Source organism: Stigmatopora nigra, chromosome 11, assembly GCF_051989575.1.
Source record: "Stigmatopora nigra isolate UIUO_SnigA chromosome 11, RoL_Snig_1.1, whole genome shotgun sequence".
Classification (NCBI taxonomy): Eukaryota; Metazoa; Chordata; class Actinopteri; order Syngnathiformes; family Syngnathidae; genus Stigmatopora; species Stigmatopora nigra.
In genome coordinates this window covers 418,449-437,040 of record NC_135518.1, presented here as the reverse complement: position 1 = coordinate 437,040, position 18,592 = coordinate 418,449, and positions in this window count along the sequence as shown.

Below are 18,592 nucleotides of genomic sequence, written 5' to 3'. Positions count from 1 at the left end.
GTTAGCGGTCATGGTGGTAGCTTCTTTGGAAAGGGGCCAATTGATGGTTTTGTAGCCTGTATGGAGGAGGACCTGGTCCAAGGTGTCTGGCCAGACCACTCAGACTCTGGGAGCTTGTAGGTACCAATAAAAATAACTGGAGTCAGTCCTGTGTAATCCCAAGTGAGTAAGCTGTAGGCTGAGCAAAGGGACTTGAACGACGATTGGTGTCTTGGTTGATGGGATGCAGATCTGGGGGCCCCTGATCGTTTCCTGAACCAGCTAGTGGGGCATTCTCCTCCAGTGGGAGTGTACCAAGGTTCTGGTACGTTCCCCCCATGTGGTTGAACACAGAGCGGTGATGATGATGGCCAAAATCACACGGTGGGGTCCGTCCCAACGTGGAGAAGACCAGCACTTTCTTTTTATCACCTTGACGAGTACCAGGTCTCCTGGGGACAGGACCTCCTCTGTGGGAGACAGAGAAGATGTCGGCAGATTATTTTGCATTCATCACAGTTCTTTCTTGGAACATTTTGCATAACCACTTAGTGAGGGATTCTGTTTCCCTTTTCTCTTCTACCACCAGATCTTTTTCCCACATTGTTCAGTGGAAGGGTCTGTCTTTCACTGCCTCAAATGGTGTGCATCCCTGTGCTGTTGGAATGATTCTCATGTACGTTTCTACCAGGCTCAGGCATTCTTGCCATCGTTTTCCTGTATCTTCCGTGGTTTTTCTGAGTCTGAGTTTTACTGTTCTAATGGTTTGTTCGACGAGTCCAGCACTTTGGTTCAGTTTGGTGAAATCCATGTTCAGAAGCTCGAAGGGATATGTTCCTGTTTGCCTTGTTCCATGCTTGGGTCGTTCATTGCCTTGAGAGTTGTGTCTACAGCAGTTTAGACAGTTTCTGCAAAAAAATTGAAGTAAGTTTGGAGACCTCTGGGAACATGCATTGTTTGTTGTACTGTACTGATCATCCCTTCTGTTGAGACATGGCTCCTCCCATGGCTCAATTTGGCAATTACTTCAAACAATGATCGTGGGACGCATGGCTTGTTTTCTACTGCATAGAGTCCGTTCTTGTGTTGAGTGGCTCCTTTTGTTTCCCATTGCAGTTTCTCTTTTTCTGGGGCATGATTTTGCATTTCTCTTAGGAATTCAGCAGGGATTGGGCTGTGTCTTTCCACCGTCACGTCTTGTTCTAGGAATAGTCTACATGCCTCTGTCAGTGCCACTATTTCTGTGGCTTGTGCCGACCAGTCGCCGGGGAGTCGTCCTGTCTTGAGGTTGTCTTTTTGAGTCACCACGGCATATACGTTGTGTTTTTCTCCATCCAGGGTTTTTGATGATGATCCATCCCCATAGGCAATGTGTCCGGGGGGCAATGGGTTGTCCATTAGGTCAGTTGCATATACGTGGTTAATTATGATTCGTTGAGTGGGCAACTGTGAGAATTGGTTTAACCACTTGTCGTCCGGTCTCCCATGAACTTCAGGGTGACACGTAATGGCCATGTTTGTTGTTCCTGTCCTGGGGCTGCTGGGCAGATATCTTCAGACTGTTCTCTTAGACTTTCAGCTACCTTGGCAGAATCATTCCCGACAATGTCGAGAGAGTAGAAGCTGTTAGATGTGGTGGTGTGGAAGATATTTTTGGTCTGTAATTCCCTGGGTCGGAGGCCATTTTGGGTGGCCACTAGGCTTAGCCCAAGCTGGACCATGATATCTCGTCCCGGTAACTCTCCGATTTTCATTTTGCAGTCTGACAATAAACCCATCCCTTTTGTTGCTTTCTGACCCATATTAATCACTTACTTAATAGTTTAAACAACAATTATTTTCTAAATTACCCGAAATTGATCTCCACTTTGTGATTAACCCAATATCTCTGAACACACAAAGACCAAAAGTCCCTGACTTTGTCTTAGTTAAGTCCCTGACTCTATTAACAGACCAAGACTATAATGCCTTTGCTAATTCTTGTTCTACTTTCATTGGTCCCGGACCAATTGGTTTATTACCAGACTGCAAAGTGGACAGTGAGAGTTCCTACAGTAGGGTCCTGTTCAACGCGATGTTCCTGAAACTCTAGTCGAATGACCAGTGTGTGTGTCTTAAATACAGGAAAAACTGACAGTTGTCACTAGGACTTTGGACAGATACATTTCAGTCATTTGCAGGGCAAAAAGTAATTGATCAGTGTCAGACAGTTGAATATTTGTGCTGACATGTCACCCCAATCACAAGACTAAGATTGTTTATTCAGTCAGACAGTTGGGTGTTTATGCTGCTATGTCAGCCGTAAGGATGACTACAATGCTGTTATACTCACAAAAACTTATACAATATGAACAAGCATTTGCAAAGATACTTTGTCTAATCTTACATATTCCCCTGCTGCCAAAAAAACTGTCAGAGACACATAGTTACTGTGTATATAGTGTAAAATCGTCCAATTCAAGTAAGTTATCCATTTGGCATTATTCTCATTGCTAAAAATTAAGTTACAATGAAAACAATCATACTTGGCCAAAACGTGATTTTCAGGGTATGAAAAGTACATTAAGGCAATAAAAACTGAAAAGTTCCCCTGCTGCCAAACAAACTGTCAGAGACACATAGTTCCTGTGTATATAGTGTAAAATCGTCCTATCCATGTAAGTCTTTCATTGGCATCATTCTAGGTGATTCTGGAGCTATTTCCCACCATAAAAAGTGTCCAAAACAGGCATTTTGCGATTAAAATAGTGGTTGTATTAGAACCAGGCCCAGGCGATTCTGGTTGGTGTTTTTACCCTGAAATTGTGTCCAATGATGATAAGGATGTATTTTTGATTATTCTGTATAAAAATAATCATCTAGGGATGTTCAGAAGTTTTGTTACGCCCGAATCAATGACCTCAATTTGGGCACTTTATTTACAAGTGGTGGTTTTTAAGAACCAGGCCCAGTCGGTTCTGGTTGGTGCTTTTACCCAGATATAGTATCCATTGTGTGGGTAGATGTATTTTCACTATTCTGTCTAAAAATAAAGATCCAGGACAGTTCCGGGGCTATTTCCCTCCATAAATAGTGTCCAAAACATGCATTTTGCGATACAAAATAGTGGCTGCATTATAACAGGGTCCAGTCGGTTCTGGTGGGTGTTTGTATACGAAACTTGTGTCCAATTATGATGGGGATGTATACTTGACTATTCTGTATAGAAGTAATCATCTAGCGATGTTCAGAAGTTCTGTTATGCCCGAATGAATTACTTTCATTTGGTCACTTTATTTACAAGTGGTGGTTTAGAAACAGGCCCAGTCGGTTTTGGTTGGTGCTTTTACCCAGAATTTGTGTTTATTGTGTGAGTGGATGTATTTTCACTATTTTGTATAACAATAATGATCCAGGATGATTCTGGAGCTATTTCCCACCACAAACAGTGTCCAAAACAGGCATTTTGCGGTTAAAGTAGTGGTTGTATTAGAACCACGCCCAGTCGGTTCTGGTTCGTGTTTTTACCCAGAAATTGTGTCCAATGATTATGGGGATGTATTTTTTATTATTCTTTATAAAAATAATATTCTAGGGATGTTCAGAAGTTCTGTTATGCCCTAATCAATGACCTCAATTTGGGCACTTTATTTACAAGTGGTTGTTTAGAACCAGGCCCAGTCGGTTCTGGTTGGTGCTTTACCCACAATTAGTGTCGATTGTGTGGGTTTGATGTATTTTCACTATTCTCTGTAAGAATAAAGATCCAGGGATGTTCTGAGACTATTTCCCACCAGAAATAGTGTCAAAAACATGCATTTTGCGACAAAAATAGTGGTTGTATTAGAACCAGGCCCAGTCGGTTCTGGTTTGTGTATACCCCCTTAACGTGTGTCCAATAGGAATGGGGTTGTATTTTTGACTATTCTGTATAAAAATTATCATCTAGGGATGTTCAGAAGTTCTTCTATGCCCGAATAAATGACCTCCATTTGGGCACTTTATTTTGCATGTTGGTTGTAGTAGAACCAAGCCCAGTCGGTTCTGGTTGGTGCTTTTACCCAGAGTTAGTGTTGATTGTGTAGGTGGATGTATTTTCACTATTCTGTCTAAAAATAAAGATCCAGGATGTTTCTAGGGGTATCTACTACCATAAATAGTCTCCAAAACATGCATTTTGTGATAAAAAATAGTAGTGAAGGCAGGTTCCGGGCCTGTGTCGGCGCATCAGTCAGGCTGGGTAGCCGCTATGGCCCAGGTGATTTTCCAGGGCTGCCCTGCTCTTGACGGAGTGGCCACCCAGCGGGGCTGTGTGTGTTTCATGGTGGGAAACTCGTGCTGCCCCTTCATCCCTGCCGGCATGTCCTGCTCGGTCCATGATGCCCTGCAGGCTATTAGGAACATGCAGAGAGCTGTGACCGGAGATCCGGTTCCACAACGAGGATGGCTTGACTGGTTCTTCTCTGGCTCATGGAAACAGCCACTTCAATATTTCAATATTTTCACAGACACAAAAGGAGGGAATTGTGGGATGGACTGGCTAACTGGCTTAATAATTGTTTATTCTTGTCGCACCATGTGGTCATACTGGTTTAACTTTGTTTTTTAAGATCGTAGAATGCAAGGTAGACTAGCCAAACTGGTTTTACAATTGAATTAAAAGATCGTGGAATGTAAGAAAGACTAACTAGTTGGCCTTGCAATTGTTTGTTCGCCTCGAGAAATATAAGAAAGGCTGGCTAACAGGGTTTGCAATTTTTTCCTTGTATTGTGCGATGAAAAGAGGTTCAACTTCAGGAGTAACTGTCACTCTCCAGGTCATCTAGGGTCAAGTGCACACTTGAAAACTTTCATATTCGACCAAAACGTGCTTATCAGCACATAAAAAGCACATTTGGTGGTACGCGGGAAGAACGGCAGCAGACAAAAAGGCTATTTAGAAAGGTATCACCACTACGCAGAAGAACGTCGGCTACTCTGCCCTCACTGGAAGACATTGCCAGCCCTCGTTACCTCAGCAGAGCCAGGGACATGATCAGGGACCCATGCCACCCTGGTCACAATCGGTTCCAGCTGCTGCTCTCTGGCAGACAGACGCTGTAAGTTTCCCACATCCGTTGGGACTCTAAACTTGGGGTAACACAACACAATCCCTTCTGTGTAATAACTTCGGGTGAGGTAATATGAATAGACATTAGGTACAAGGTGATCTGACACCTACATGCTGAATGAAGGTAAGTGAAAGACAGTGAGAGGTAAGAGATCCACTCAAGGGGTGGTGATGCAATGTATCCATAAAGGCAGAATTGTAAATTAAGAGTCTGGAGTCATAACTTGTAAAACGGTGTAAAAATGTCAGAGACACAAATGACATAGTGTAATATCATCAAATTTTATAATTTAATAAGTTTTTCATTTGGCATCATTCTAATGGCTAGATATTAAGTTATAATGAAAACTATGATACTTGGCCAAAACGTGATTTTCAGCGCATGAAACGCACGTTAAGCCAATAAAAACTGAAATGTTCCCTGCTGCGAAACAAACTGTCAGAGACACATAGTTACTGTGTATATAGTGTATAATTGTCCAATTCAAGTAAGTTTTTCATTTGGCATCATTCTAAGTGATATAAATTAAGTTATAGTGAAAATTATGATACTTGGCCAAAACGTGATTTTCAGCGCATGAAACGCACGTTAAGGCAATAAAAACTGAAATGTTCCCCTGCTGCGAAACAAACTGTCAGAGACACATAGTTACTGTGTATATAGTGTATTATTGTCCAATTCAAGTAAGTTTTTCATTTGGCATCATTCTAAGTGATAGAAATTAAGTTATAGTGAAAATTATGATACTTGGCCAAAACGTGATTTTCAGCGCATGAAACGCACGTTAAGGCAATAAAAACTGAAATGTTCCCCTGCTGCGAAACAAACTGTCAGAGGCACATAGTTACTGTGTCTATAGTGTAAAATCATCCAATTTAAGTAAGTATTGCATTTAGCATCATTCTAAGTGCTAGAAATTAAGTTATAGTGAAAACTATGATACTTGGCCAAAACGTGATTTTCAGCGCATGAAACGCACGTTAAGGCAATAAAAACTGAAATGTTCCCCTGCTGCGAAACAAACACTCAGAGGCACATAGTTACTGTGTATATAGTGTATAATTGTCCAATTCAAGTAAGTTTTTCATTTTGCATCATTCTAAGTGCTAGAAATTAAGTTATAGTGAAAACTATGATACTTGGCCAAAACGTGATTTTCAGCGCATGAAATGCACATTAAGGCAATAAAAACTGAAATGTTCCCCCGCTGCGAAACAAACTGTCAGTGACACATAGTTACTGTGTATATAGTGTATAATCGTCCAAATTAAGTAGGTTTTTCATTTGATATCATTCTAAGTGATGAAAGTTAGGGTTAGGGTTAGGGTTAGGTTAAGTTATAGTGAAAACTATGATACTTGGCCAAAACATGATTTTCAGCGCATGAAACGCACATTAGGGCAAAAAAACTGAAATGTTTGTTAGGTCTGAAAATACAACTTCAGGAGCAGGCTAAGAAAGAGTGAGATAAATTTAAATAGAAAATATGTATCACCAGACTGCAAAGTGGACAGAGAGTTCCTACAGTGGGCTCCTGTTCACTGCGATGTTACTGCAACTCTAGTCGAATGACCAGTGAGTGTGTCTTAAATACAGGCAAAACTGACAGTTGTCCCTAAGACTTTGGACAGATACGTTTCAGTCATTTGCAGGGCAACAAGTAATTGATTAGTGTCGGGCCTGGAATCTGTAGTCAATGGTTTCCAGACGTGGGGTGTTCTTCGCTGTTCCTACCCTGGGGAATACCGCCATCATGATTTTGGAGGAGACTGACCAGTGTTTGTATTAGAGGGGGACATCCGAGCCCCAAACTGAATCATGGGGGAAGAAATCAAAGCTCCGTCGTTGACGCCTGGTGGGTAGATGTGGGTTGGCGTCGACAGTTGGAATCGAGTCTGCTGTTAGAACGTACGTGTGGTCGGATGCAGATGTAGGGACACAGAGCCCAGTTGTATTGGTGGGGATGATCATATACACTTGCCATTCGCAGAGCCACCATATTTGGTCCAGTACTGTCCATGATTGGGAAGGAATGTGTCTGATCTCGGCGCACCTGGTGACGTGAACTTGGTCCAAAGGGGTCTTCGGATCCGGTCCGCTGAAGTTGAAACAGGATGGATAACAGTCTGTTCGGTTGTTGCACTGGACATACGTTGCGGTATTGACTGTAGCTGCTAATGGTACTGCGACCATGGTATGTAGGCGGTCGAGCTTTGCTGGAAGGATTCTCTCAGATTACCCAGGATACAGTTGTAGGTGAGGTTGGCGAGTTCTTCGTTCTGTCGGTTGGACCATAGCTGTGGTTGGGCTACGGCAGTAGGCATGAGGGAACAGACATAACAACTCATTGGTTGTGGCGCCGGCTGTGAGTGCGGTGTATCTGTACTTACTGTTCCTCATCATCGGGTTGTAGTCGTTTTCTTCCTGTGTTTGGACATGGGTGAGAATAAGGTGTATCTACTCAGGCTTAGGTGTTCCTGCCGGACGGATTTTGAGTAGGCGTGTGGCGGATGGTTGTACGAAGGGGTTCACACCAATCACTTTGGGGACCATGGCTGGACTAGTAGTGCGGATGGTGATAGTAAAGAGGGGGCCTTTTCCTGGTCGGTCCGGTCGGAGGCATAGGTTGATGCAGCCTTTTTGTTGGATATTGGTCGTAAGGTCTAGCATATGTTTACCATCTTTGATGGTGGTGGCTAACTTGGTGAAGTTAGCGGTCATGGTGGTAGCTTCTTTGGAAAGGGGCCAATTGATGGTTTTGTAGCCTGTATGGAGGAGGACCTGGTCCAAGGTGTCTGGCCAGACCACTCAGACTCTGGGAGCTTGTAGGTACCAATAAAAATAACTGGAGTCAGTCCTGTGTAATCCCAAGTGAGTAAGCTGTAGGCTGAGCAAAGGGACTTGAACGACGATTGGTGTCTTGGTTGATGGGATGCAGATCTGGGGGCCCCTGATCGTTTCCTGAACCAGCTAGTGGGGCATTCTCCTCCAGTGGGAGTGTACCAAGGTTCTGGTACGTTCCCCCCATGTGGTTGAACACAGAGCGGTGATGATGATGGCCAAAATCACACGGTGAGGTCCGTCCCAACGTGGAGAAGACCAGCACTTTCTTTTTATCACCTTGACGAGTACCAGGTCTCCTGGGGACAGGACCTCCTCTGTGGGAGACAGAGAAGATGTCGGCAGATTATTTTGCATTCATCACAGTTCTTTCTTGGAACATTTTGCATAACCACTTAGTGAGGGATTCTGTTTCCCTTTTCTCTTCTACCACCAGATCTTTTTCCCACATTGTTCAGTGGAAGGGTCTGTCTTTCACTGCCTCAAATGGTGTGCATCCCTGTGCTGTTGGAATGATTCTCATGTACGTTTCTACCAGGCTCAGGCATTCTTGCCATCGTTTTCCTGTATCTTCCATGGTTTTTCTGAGTCTGAGTTTTACTGTTCTAATGGTTTGTTCGACGAGTCCAGCACTTTGGTTCAGTTTGATGAAATCCATGTTCAGAAGCTCGAAGGGATATGTTCCTGTTTGCCTTGTTCCATGCTTGGGTCGTTCATTGCCTTGAGAGTTGTGTCTACAGCAGTTTAGACAGTTTCTGCAAAAAAATTGAAGTAAGTTTGGAGACCTCTGGGAACATGCATTGTTTGTTGTACTGTACTGATCATCCCTTCTGTTGAGACATGGCTCCTCCCATGGCTCAATTTGGCAATTACTTCAAACAATGATCGTGTCACGCATGGCTTGTTTTCTACTGCATAGAGTCCATTCTTGTGTTGAGTGGCTCCTTCTGTTTCCCATTGCAGTTTCTCTTTTTCTGGGGAATGATTTTGCATTTCTCTTAGGAATTCAGCAGGGATTGGGCTGTGTCTTTCCACCGTCACGTCTTGTTCTAGGAATAGTCTACATGCCTCTGTCAGTGCCACTATTTCTGCGGCTTGTGCAGACCAGTCGCCGGGGAGTCGTCCTGTCTTGAGGTTGTCTTTTTGAGTCACCACGGCATATACGTTGTGTTTTTCTCCATCCAGGGTTTTTGATGATGATCCATCCCCATAGGCAATGTGTCCGGGGGGCAATGGGTTGTCCATTAGGTCAGTTGCATATACGTGGTTAATTATGATTCGTTGAGTGGGCAACTGTGAGAATTGGTTTAACCACTTGTCGTCCGGTCTCCCATGAACTTCAGGGTGACACGTAATGGCCATGTTTGTTGTTCCTGTCCTGGGGCTGCTGGGCAGATATCTTCAGACTGTTCTCTTAGACTTTCAGCTACCTTGGCAGAATCATTCCCGACAATGTCGAGAGAGTAGAAGCTGTTAGATGTGGTGGTGTGGAAGATATTTTTGGTCTGTAATTCCCTGGGTCGGAGGCCATTTTGGGTGGCCACTAGGCTTAGCCCAAGCTGGACCATGATATCTCGTCCCGGTAACTCTCCGATTTTCATTTTGCAGTCTGACAATAAACCCATCCCTTTTGTTGCTTTCTGACCCATATTAATCACTTACTTAATAGTTTAAACAACAATTATTTTCTAAATTACCCGAAATTGATCTCCACTTTGTGATTAACCCAATATCTCTGAACACACAAAGACCAAAAGTCCCTGACTTTGTCTTAGTTAAGTCCCTGACTCTATTAACAGACCAAGACTATAATGCCTTTGCTAATTCTTGTTCTACTTTCATTGGTCCCGGACCAATTGGTTTATTACCAGACTGCAAAGTGGACAGTGAGAGTTCCTGCAGTAGGGTCCTGTTCAACGCGATGTTCCTGAAACTCTAGTCGAATGACCAGTGTGTGTGTCTTAAATACAGGAAAAACTGACAGTTGTCACTAGGACTTTGGACAGATACATTTCAGTCATTTGCAGGGCAAAAAGTAATTGATCAGTGTCAGACAGTTGAATATTTGTGCTGACATGTCACCCCAATCACAAGACTAAGATTGTTTATTCAGTCAGACAGTTGGGTGTTTATGCTGCTATGTCAGCCGTAAGGATGACTACAATGCTGTTATACTCACAAAAACTTATACAATATGAACAAGCATTTGCAAAGATACTTTGTCTAATCTTACATATTCCCCTGCTGCCAAAAAAACTGTCAGAGACACATAGTTACTGTGTATATAGTGTAAAATCGTCCAATTCAAGTAAGTTATCCATTTGGCATTATTCTCATTGCTAAAAATTAAGTTACAATGAAAACAATCATACTTGGCCAAAACGTGATTTTCAGGGTATGAAAAGTACATTAAGGCAATAAAAACTGAAAAGTTCCCCTGCTGCCAAACAAACTGTCAGAGACACATAGTTCCTGTGTATATAGTGTAAAATCGTCCTATCCATGTAAGTCTTTCATTGGCATCATTCTAGGTGATTCTGGAGCTATTTCCCACCATAAAAAGTGTCCAAAACAGGCATTTTGCGATTAAAATAGTGGTTGTATTAGAACCAGGCCCAGGCGATTCTGGTTGGTGTTTTTACCCTGAAATTGTGTCCAATGATGATAAGGATGTATTTTTGATTATTCTGTATAAAAATAATCATCTAGGGATATTCAGAAGTTTTGTTACGCCCGAATCAATGACCTCAATTTGGGCACTTTATTTACAAGTGGTGGTTTTTAAGAACCAGGCCCAGTCGGTTCTGGTTGGTGCTTTTACCCAGATTTAGTATCCATTGTGTGGGTAGATGTATTTTCACTATTCTGTCTAAAAATAAAGATCCAGGACAGTTCCGGGGCTATTTCCCTCCATAAATAGTGTCCAAAACATGCATTTTGCGATACAAAATAGTGGCTGCATTATAACAGGGTCCAGTCGGTTCTGGTGGGTGTTTGTATACGAAACTTGTGTCCAATTATGATGGGGATGTATACTTGACTATTCTGTATAGAAGTAATCATCTAGCGATGTTCAGAAGTTCTGTTATGCCCGAATGAATTACTTTCATTTGGTCACTTTATTTACAAGTGGTGGTTTAGAAACAGGCCCAGTCGGTTTTGGTTGGTGCTTTTACCCAGAATTTGTGTTTATTGTGTGAGTGGATGTATTTTCACTATTTTGTATAACAATAATGATCCAGGATGATTCTGGAGCTATTTCCCACCACAAACAGTGTCCAAAACAGGCATTTTGCGGTTAAAGTAGTGGTTGTATTAGAACCACGCCCAGTCGGTTCTGGTTCGTGTTTTTACCCAGAAATTGTGTCCAATGATTATGGGGATGTATTTTTTATTATTCTTTATAAAAATAATATTCTAGGGATGTTCAGAAGTTCTGTTATGCCCTAATCAATGACCTCAATTTGGGCACTTTATTTACAAGTGGTTGTTTAGAACCAGGCCCAGTCGGTTCTGGTTGGTGCTTTACCCACAATTAGTGTCGATTGTGTGGGTTTGATGTATTTTCACTATTCTCTGTAAGAATAAAGATCCAGGGATGTTCTGAGACTATTTCCCACCAGAAATAGTGTCAAAAACATGCATTTTGCGACAAAAATAGTGGTTGTATTAGAACCAGGCCCAGTCGGTTCTGGTTTGTGTATACCCCCTTAACGTGTGTCCAATAGGAATGGGGTTGTATTTTTGACTATTCTGTATAAAAATTATCATCTAGGGATGTTCAGAAGTTCTTCTATGCCCGAATAAATGACCTCCATTTGGGCACTTTATTTTGCATGTTGGTTGTAGTAGAACCAAGCCCAGTCGGTTCTGGTTGGTGCTTTTACCCAGAGTTAGTGTTGATTGTGTAGGTGGATGTATTTTCACTATTCTGTCTAAAAATAAAGATCCAGGATGTTTCTAGGGGTATTTACTACCATAAATAGTCTCCAAAACATGCATTTTGTGATAAAAAATAGTAGTGAAGGCAGGTTCCGGGCCTGTGTCGGCGCATCAGTCAGGCTGGGTAGCCGCTATGGCCCAGGTGATTTTCCAGGGCTGCCCTGCTCTTGACGGAGTGGCCACCCAGCGGGGCTGTGTGTGTTTCATGGTGGGAAACTCGTGCTGCCCCTTCATCCCTGCCGGCATGTCCTGCTCGGTCCATGATGCCCTGCAGGCTATTAGGAACATGCAGAGAGCTGTGACCGGAGATCCGGTTCCACAACGAGGATGGCTTGACTGGTTCTTCTCTGGCTCATGGAAACAGCCACTTCAATATTTCAATATTTTCACAGACACAAAAGGAGGGAATTGTGGGATGGACTGGCTAACTGGCTTAATAATTGTTTATTCTTGTCGCACCATGTGGTCATACTGGTTTAACTTTGTTTTTTAAGATCGTAGAATGCAAGGTAGACTAGCCAAACTGGTTTTACAATTGAATTAAAAGATCGTGGAATGTAAGAAAGACTAACTAGTTGGCCTTGCAATTGTTTGTTCGCCTCGAGAAATATAAGAAAGGCTGGCTAACAGGGTTTGCAATTTTTTCCTTGTATTGTGCGATGAAAAGAGGTTCAACTTCAGGAGTAACTGTCACTCTACAGGTCATCTAGGGTCAAGTGCACACTTGAAAACTTTCATATTCGACCAAAACGTGCTTATCAGCACATAAAAAGCACATTTGGTGGTACGCGGGAAGAACGGCAGCAGACAAAAAGGCTATTTAGAAAGGTATCACCACTACGCAGAAGAACATCGGCTACTCTGCCCTCACTGGAAGACATTGCCAGCCCTCGTTACCTCAGCAGAGCCAGGGACATGATCAGGGACCCATGCCACCCTGGTCACAATCGGTTCCAGCTGCTGCTCTCTGGCAGACAGACGCTGTAAGTTTCCCACATCCGTTGGGACTCTAAACTTGGGGTAACACAACACAATCCCTTCTGTGTAATAACTTCGGGTGAGGTAATATGAATAGACATTAGGTACAAGGTGATCTGACACCTACATGCTGAATGAAGGTAAGTGAAAGACAGTGAGAGGTAAGAGATCCACTCAAGGGGTGGTGATGCAATGTATCCATAAAGGCAGAATTGTAAATTAAGAGTCTGGAGTCATAACTTGTAAAACGGTGTAAAAATGTCAGAGACACAAATGACATAGTGTAATATCATCAAATTTTATAATTTAATAAGTTTTTCATTTGGCATCATTCTAATGGCTAGATATTAAGTTATAATGAAAACTATGATACTTGGCCAAAACGTGATTTTCAGCGCATGAAACGCACGTTAAGCCAATAAAAACTGAAATGTTCCCCTGCTGCGAAACAAACTGTCAGAGACACATAGTTACTGTGTATATAGTGTATAATTGTCCAATTCAAGTAAGTTTTTCATTTGGCATCATTCTAAGTGATATAAATTAAGTTATAGTGAAAATTATGATACTTGGCCAAAACGTGATTTTCAGCGCATGAAACGCACGTTAAGGCAATAAAAACTGAAATATTCCCCTGCTGCGAAACAAACTGTCAGAGACATATAGTTACTGTGTATATAGTGTATTATCGTCCAATTCAAGTAAGTTTTTCATTTAGCATCATTCTAAGTGATAGAAATTAAGTTATAGTGAAAACTATCATACTCGGCCAAAACATGATTTTCAGCGCATGAAACGCACGTTAGCAATAAAAACTGAAATGTCCCCCTGCTGCGAAACAAACTGTCAGAGACACATAGTTACTGTGTATATAGTGTAAAATAGTCCAATTCAAGTAAGTTTTGCATTTAGCATCATTCTAAGTGATAGAAATTAAGTTATAGTGAAAACTATGATACTTGGCCAAAACGTGATTTTCAGCGCATGAAACGCACGTTAAGGCAATAAAAACTGAAATGTTCCCCTGCTGCGAAACAAACTGTCAGAGACACATAGTTACTGTGTATATAGTGTATTATTGTCCAATTCAAGTAAGTTTTTCATTTGGCATCATTCTAAGTGATAGAAATTAAGTTATAGTGAAAATTATGATACTTGGCCAAAACGTGATTTTCAGCGCATGAAACGCACGTTAAGGCAATAAAAACTGAAATGTTCCCCTGCTGCGAAACAAACTGCCAGAGGCACATAGTTACTGTGTCTATAGTGTAAAATCATCCAATTCAAGTAAGTATTGCATTTAGCATCATTCTAAGTGCTAGAAATTAAGTTATAGTGAAAACTATGATACTTGGCCAAAACGTGATTTTCAGCGCATGAAACGCACGTTAAGGCAATAAAAACTGAAATGTTCCCCTGCTGCGAAACAAACTGTCAGAGGCACATAGTTACTGTTCTAAAGTGTAAAATCATCCAATTCAAGTAAGTATTGCATTTAGCATCATTCTAAGCGCTAGAAATTAAGTTATAGTGAAAACTATGATACTTGGCCAAAACGTGATTTTCAGCGCATGAAACGCACGTTAAGGCAATAAAAACTGAAATGTTCCCCTGCTGCGAAACAAACACTCAGAGGCACATAGTTACTGTGTATATAGTGTATAATTGTCCAATTCAAGTAAGTTTTTCATTTTGCATCATTCTAAGTGCTAGAAATTAAGTTATAGTGAAAACTATGATACTTGGCCAAAACGTGATTTTCAGCGCATGAAATGCACATTAAGGCAATAAAAACTGAAATGTTCCCCCGCTGCGAAACAAACTGTCAGTGACACATAGTTACTGTGTATATAGTGTATAATCGTCCAAATTAAGTAGGTTTTTCATTTGATATCATTCTAAGTGATGAAAGTTAGGGTTAGGGTTAGGGTTAGGTTAAGTTATAGTGAAAACTATGATACTTGGCCAAAACATGATTTTCAGCGCATGAAACGCACATTAGGGCAAAAAAACTGAAATGTTTGTTAGGTCTGAAAATACAACTTCAGGAGCAGGCTAAGAAAGAGTGAGATAAATTTAAATAGAAAATATGTATGACCAGACTGCAAAGTGGACAGAGAGTTCCTACAGTGGGCTCCTGTTCACTGCGATGTTACTGCAACTCTAGTCGAATGACCAGTGAGTGTGTCTTAAATACAGGCAAAACTGACAGTTGTCCCTAAGACTTTGGACAGATACGTTTCAGTCATTTGCAGGGCAACAAGTAATTGATTAGTGTCGGGCCTGGAATCTGTAGTCAATGGTTTCCAGACGTAGGGTGTTCTTCGCTGTTCCTACCCTGGGGAATACCGCCATCATGATTTTGGAGGAGACTGACCGGTGTTTGTATTAGAAGGGGACATCCGAGCCCCAAACTGAATCATGGGGGAAGAAATCAAAGCTCCGTCGTTGACGCCTGGTGGGTAGATGTGGGTTGGCGTCGACAGTTGGAATCGAGTCTGCTGTTAGAACGTACGTGTGGTCGGATGCAGATGTAGGGACACAGAGCCCAGTTGTATTGGTGGGGATGATCATATACACTTGCCATTCGCAGAGCCACCATATTTGGTCCAGTACTGTCCATGATTGGGAAGGAATGTGTCTGATCTCGGCGCACCTGGTGACGTGAACTTGGTCCAAAGGGGTCTTCGGATCCGGTCCGCTGAAGTTGAAACAGGATGGATAACAGTCTGTTCGGTTGTTGCACTGGACATACGTTGCGGTATTGACTGTAGCTGCTAATGGTACTGCGACCATGGTATGTAGGCGGTCGAGCTTTGCTGGAAGGATTCTCTCAGATTACCCAGGATACAGTTGTAGGTGAGGTTGGCGAGTTCTTCGTTCTGTCGGTTGGACCATAGCTGTGGTTGGGCTACGGCAGTAGGCAAGAGGGAACAGACATAACAACTCATTGGTTGTGGCGCGGGCTGTGAGTGCGGTGTATCTGTACCAACTGTTCCTCATCATCGGGTTGTAGTCGTTTTCTTCCTGTGTTTGGACATGGGCGAGAATAAGGTGTATCTACTCAGGCTTAGGTGTTCCTGCCGGACGGATTTTGAGTAGGCGTGTGGCGGATGGTTGTACGAAGGGGTTCACACCAATCACTTTGGGGACCATGGCTGGACTAGTAGTGCGGATGGTGATAGTAAAGAGGGGGCCTTTTCCTGGTCGGTCCGGTCAGAGGCATAGGTTGATGCAGCCTTTTTGTTGGATATTGGTCGTAAGGTCTAGCATATGTTTACCATCTTTGATGGTGGTGGCTAACTTGGTGAAGTTAGCGGTCATGGTGGTAGCTTCTTTGGAAAGGGGCCATGTGATGGTTTTGTAGCCTGTATGGAGGAGGACCTGGTCCAAGGTGTCTGGCCAGACCACTCAGACTCTGGGAGCTTGTAGGTACCAATAAAAATAACTGGAGTCAGTCCTGTGTAATCCCAAGTGAGTAAGCTGTAGGCTGAGCAAAGGGACTTGAACGACGATTGGTGTCTTGGTTGATGGGATGCAGATCTGGGGGCCCCTGATCGTTTCCTGAACAAGCTAGTGGGGCATTCTCCTCCAGTGGGAGTGTACCAAGGTTCTGGTACGTTCCCCCCATGTGGTTGAACACAGAGCGGTGATGATGATGGCCAAAATCACACGGTGAGGTCTGTCCCAACGTGGAGAAGACCAGCACTTTCTTTTTATCACCTTGACGAGTACCAGGTCTCCTGGGGACAGGACCTCCTCTGTGGGAGACAGAGAAGATGTCGGCAGATTATTTTGCATTCATCACAGTTCTTTCTTGGAACATTTTGCATAACCACTTAGTGAGGGATTCTGTTTCTCTTTTCTCTTCTACCACCAGATCTTTTTCCCACATTGTTCAGTGGAAGGGTCTGTCTTTCACTGCCTCAAATGGTGTGCATCTCTGTGCTGTTGGAATGATTCTCATGTACGTTTCTACCAGGCTCAGGCATTCTTGCCATCGTTTTCCTGTATCTTCCATGGTTTTTCTGAGTCTGAGTTTTACTGTTCTAATGGTTTGTTCGACGAGTCCAGCACTTTGGTTCAGTTTGATGAAATCCATGTTCAGAAGCTCGAAGGGATATGTTCCTGTTTGCCTTGTTCCATGCTTGGGTCGTTCATTGCCTTGAGAGTTGTGTCTACAGCAGTTTAGACAGTTTCTGCAAAAAAATTGAAGTAAGTTTGGAGACCTCTGGGAACATGCATTGTTTGTTGTACTGTACTGATCATCCCTTCTGTTGAGACATGGCTCCTCCCATGGCTCAATTTGGCAATTACTTCAAACAATGATCGTGGGACGCATGGCTTGTTTTCTACTGCATAGAGTCCGTTCTTGTGTTGAGTGGCTCCTTTTGTTTCCCATTGCAGTTTCTCTTTTTCTGGGGCATGATTTTGCATTTCTCTTAGGAATTCAGCAGGGATTGGGCTGTTTCTTTCCACCGTCACGTCTTGTTCTAGGAATAGTCTACATGCCTCTGTCAGTGCCACTATTTCTGCGGCTTGTGCAGACCAGTCGCTGGGGAGTCGTCCTGTCTTGAGGTTGTCTTTTTGAGTCACCACGGCATATACGTTGTGTTTTTCTCCATCCAGGGTTTTTGATGATGATCCATCCCCATAGGCAATGTGTCCGGGGGGCAATGGGTTGTCCATTAGGTCATTTGCATATACGTGGTTAATTAGGATTCGTTGAGTGGTGAAGAATATGACATATTTTACTCATTCTTTTTAGTATAGCTGTTTCATTTTGATATCATATTTTACTCATTCTTTTGAGTATAGCTGTTTCATTTTGATATCATATTTTACTCATTCTTTTTAGTATAGCTGTTTCATTTTGATATCACATTTTACTCATTCCTTTTGTTGTGGCGGTCTTGTTTTAGAGTCGCCACTGGTTCCCAACTCAAATACAATATGAACAGAAGGATGGGTCTGAGACTCCTCAACTATAATGTTAACAAAAGGCTCTTCCTGAGTCTCTTATTTCAAGGTGGGATCCACACTGATAAGAGACCAGATGGAGGACTTCAAAGGGCAGAGGAACAAAGAGCAGGGCGGAGGGTCGGGACTTTATAGGACCAGCGGAGACAGAGGTCTGGATGATGTGGATTCAAGGCTGGAAGATGTGGAGCCCAGAGAAACCCCCCCTCACAGCAGCCCTGGACCAGCCCACATCTCATTATTAATCAGCGAATGAATATGCATTTTTGTTGGACTATAACTGGGCAAACGCGGGTTTTGACAATGTCTTTTCCATCCTCCGCTTTGGGACATAAACACTCAGCGGGCTTATTCTATGGGAGGGAGACCCGGAGCTCTGTATGAATCAATTTGAATGGAATAAATCATCTGTGGATAAACTCGCTCAACCCTGGTTTGTCTCCTCCGATGCTGAACACGCTCCATTGTTAGACTGGAGACTACAGAGTTAAGGAATTGGAGTCAGGTAAAATATTTATAGTCTAACAGTTTTGGTGACCCAGTCCGTGAGTCGGTTGCGTAGACAGATAGGGGTTAAGGCCGATAACTCCGTCCGTGAACCAGGGAGGAGACTGCGTAGACATATGGGTTAAGGCCAGCCGCGGACTCTAAAACACGTCGGCGAACGTGGAGTCGCGGTTATCGAAACACGTCAGCGAACGTGGGAATAAGGAAAAGTTAAACACGTCAGCGAACGTGGGAATAAGGAAAAGTTAAAACACGTCAGCGAACGTGGGAATAAG